Source organism: Octopus bimaculoides, chromosome 25 (genome assembly GCF_001194135.2).
Source record: "Octopus bimaculoides isolate UCB-OBI-ISO-001 chromosome 25, ASM119413v2, whole genome shotgun sequence".
NCBI lineage: Eukaryota > Metazoa > Mollusca > Cephalopoda > Octopoda > Octopodidae > Octopus > Octopus bimaculoides.
The window spans coordinates 8,110,047-8,114,396 of NC_069005.1; positions in this window are offsets into that span (position 1 = coordinate 8,110,047).

The window sequence follows — 4,350 nt, forward strand, 5'->3', positions numbered from 1 at the left end:
TGTGTATATATATATATATATATATATATATATAGATATCTATGTGTGTGTGCGTCTGTGTTTCTTCCCATTCCCCACTGCCTGGCAATCAATGTTGGTGTGTTTGCATCCCCATAAATTAGCAGTTTGGCAAAAGGGAATGATAGAATAAATACCAGGTCTGATAAAAAAAAGTAAGTACTGGGGTCAGTTCATTTGGCAAAAAAAAAAAAAAAATTCAAGGTGGTGCCCCAGTATGGCCACATGTAATACTGTAAGAGTACTGAAACAAGTTAAAGAACAAATATATACGTTCATTAGTTTATTTATAAAATATAAACAACTTTGACTCACCAAGCAAGCTAATAAATATTATATATAAATATATGTATTATACCTTTACAAGATCAATAAAGAAAATTAGACGTAATACATCAGAAAAATTACACAAATGTGTAAATATTTAGCAATTTTCTGGTGGTTTTCTGCTAGTAGATGGAGTTACGTCATCAACAAATCTAACGCTTATACAAGCTGTGAACGTATGTAGCTATGATAGGAATTTTTAGAGAATCTGACAAAAAGATAAAACCTTAACCAAATTCCAATTGTCTACTAATAATTCAAGACCCACTTGATGACAATCACTATTATTGTTGTTGTTGTTGATAAGGTGGCAAGCTGACAAAATCATTAGCATGTTAAGGTGTCGAGCTGGCAGAATCGTTAGCACGCCGGGCGAAATGCTTAGCAGTATTTCGTCTGCCGCTACGTTCGAGTTCAAATTCCGCCGAGGTCGACTTTGCCTTTCATCCTTTCGGGGTCAATAAATTAAGTACCAGTTATGCACTGGGTCGATGTAATCGACTTAATCCCTTTGTCTGTCCTTGTTTGTTCCCTCTATGTTTAGCCCCTTGTGGGCAATAAAAAATAAGAATCATTAGCATGTTGGATGAAATGCTAGCGGTATTTTGCCTATCACCACATTTCTGAGTTCAAATTCTGTCAAGGTTGACTTTGCCTTTCATCCTTTCATGGTTGATAAATTAAGTACCAGTGAAATACTGGGGTTGACAGAAATGACTAGCCCCCACCCACCAAATTTCAAGCCTTGTGCCTATAGTAGATATGATTATTGTTGTTGTTGTTGTTGTTGTTAAGGCAGTGAGCTGGCTGAATTGTTAGTAGAGTGGCATTTTGTCTGTCTTTAAATTCTGAATTCAAATTCTGCCAAAGTCAACTTTGTCTTTCAAGGTCGATAAATTAAGTACCAGATATTCTCAGGTTGACAATGTTTTTCTTAGGATGTGGGCATTATCCGTGAGAAAAATTTGTTGTGGTTCTGACACTTTTGGCTTTCCTGGTATTTGCTCATAGTATTTAAGAATTTTGATCTGTTGCAGTTTCTGTAATGAACTTGATTTTTACAGAGGTAGGTGATTAACCTTCGTTCAAGATATTGATCCTGTAAGTATTACTCTATGGATGTGGAAAGTGGAATGTGAAAAAAAAAAACAATGGATGGCTTCTAATTCACATGCTTAAGGAGAATACTCTACACCAAGTGGCTGTAAAGAGTTTGAAACAATGCAATTGAGATGACAACAGGCATCAATTGGATCAGCGACAAAATAAAAAGCAGATACTGGAACTAGATTTGACATGTCCTCAGACAAGATCAGGAAAGTGATTGCATGCTGGCACTAAAGTGGTAGGCTGAGGGGAGAAGAACTGAAGAGCACCCTAAAACCACATGATGAAGGACCATTTACAAGGAAAGGAAACAAGAAGAGTGGTGAAGCTGGAATGAGACTAGAACAGAGCTGGTTGGAGAGATCACATTGTAACCTGGTGTACCTCATAGCACTGAGAGAACAAATTTATTTAAGAGTGCCATTTGATATTATCCCCAAAGCTCTGATAATCATAAGTACAACTATTGTTCTTAGCTGCCACACTTTTGAGACCTCTATTTCAACATCCTCGATTTATTAAACTTTTCAAATGTTTTCACATAGGTACTGCAGTCTGCTGGGATTCATTTATCTTTGAGCAAACATGTTTTATCAACATGATTTCTCACCACAATATCTGGTCCACTGGCCTGAATAGCTCAATCAGTTTGAATAATAAAGTCCCAAAGAATGATGATGTCTGTATTTTGTACCACTTTGGCAGGCTTATGCTTCCATTATATATTTTTTTGCTTCTTCTGATAATGAATGTAGTTTCTCGTTACTTCAATAATTGCAGACAAGTTCAAGCATCCAGTCATTAGGGTTCTTTGGATGGTTATCTAATCCAATGGTTGCTGTCTTTAGAGACAGCTGCAACTGCATCAGTTCACATTCTCTGTCCTTCTATGGAATGTATAATCTGTCTGCTTTTGGGTGATGCATGCTGTGCATTGTGAGGAACTTGCATATTTTTGAGTGAATCTCGCTGATGGACCATTTTATATTAAAATTGGAGATTACAACAGGTATATCCAGGGTATTGAAGGTATAGCATTCAGATTACTCTGTCAAATGTAATGCTAATTTATTCACATTGTTTTGAATTAATCATGTATCACTTCATAGCTTCAAGGTTTTGATGATATGATTGTTTATTTTTTAAAATGACATTGCAGGGTAGGCATAAAGGATTGGATTTGGCTGATTGGAATATAAAGCAGGTAGAATATTTAGGTCTGATATGGCTGGTTAAAATGCTAAAGGATAAGCTTGCTTTTTAGGATGGCCCTAACTCTATGATAGCATTCTTTTCATATTTCCTCAAGAAGATATGTACATTACAGTAGAAGTGTTAAAATCGATCCTTCTGGTGGTGTAAAGCACTCATGGTGGTGTCACGTAAAAGCACCCATGTATGGTGCCATGTAAAAAAAGCTCCTAGCACACTCTGCAAAGTGGTTGGCATTAGGAAGGGCATCCAGCTGTAGAAAGCATGCCAAATCAGACTGGATTCTGCTCAGCTTGCCAGCTCTGGTCAAACTGTCCAACCCATGCCAGCATGGATAACACATGTTAAAGATGATGATGATGATTTGTGTATGTTAGATGCCATCCCCTTCACACACACCTAACATTTGCAATGGTCTTCAGGAACTTTGATCTGTTGATTATGGTAGACTTGTCCAGCTGTATGTTGGACATTTCCAAGAATTACTTTTTAAAGAATGAGGCTTCAGCACATTTATCAAGGCCAAACTTGTTGATATATTGCTATAAAGCTCACAGCCAGTCCCTTTCTTTTCACTGACAATAAGTGTAAACAATACTAATCAGTGGAGGAAAAAGCTGCTATTACTGTGGAACTAATTTGTGAATGGTGACAGTTCTCAGCAAGTAAGTTCTATATTTAAGAGATGAGGAATTATGTACATTATTTATATTTGACGGATATTTGTCCTCATCTTGTTTGTTGTTAACACAATGTTTCGGCTGATATACCCTCCAGCCTTCATCAGGTGTCTTGGTGAAATTCCGAACCTGGTTTTTCATTCCTAAGGTATTTTTCGATATTATTATTATTATTATTATTCAGGTCACTGCCTGGAATTGAACTCAGAATCTTGGAGTTAGTAACCCACACTCTTAACCATTATGCCATATGCCTGTGGGCATATGGCATAGTGATTAAGAGCGTGGGCTACTAACCCAAGATTCCAAGTTCGATTCCAGGCAGTGACCTGAATAATAATAATATTGAAAAATACCTTAGGAATGAGAAACCAGGTTCAAAATTTCCCCAAGACACCTGATGAAGGCTGGAGGGTACATCAGCCGAAACGTGTTAACAAACAATATGAGGACAAATATCCATCAAATGTAAATAATATTCATATCATAGTTGTAACCAGTGCTGGTGACACATAATACGCACTAGCTCCACACTCGGCATTAGGAAAAGCATCCAGACTGGAGCTTGGTAGGGCTCTCCAGTTTACCAGTTCCAGTCAAACTGTCTAACCCATGCCAGCAGGGAAAGCGGACATTAAATAATACATATACATTCATACATATGCATATATATATATACATAGCCTGGGCAAAGTTTAGAGAGCTAGAATAAGAATAGCCTGAGCAAAGTTTAGAGAGCTCTTACCCCTGCTGGCGACAAAGGGACTCTCACTCAGAGTAAAAGGCAGACTGTATGACGCATGCGTACGAACAACCATGCTACATGGCAGTGAAACATGGGCTGTAACTGCTGAGGACATACGTAAGCTCGCAAGGAATGAAGCCAGTATGCTCTGTTGGATGTGTAATGTCAATGTGAATACCCGTCAGAGTGTAAGTATCTTGAGAGAAAAGCTGAACATTAGAAGCATCAGTTGTGGTGTGCAAGAGAGACGATTGCGCTGGT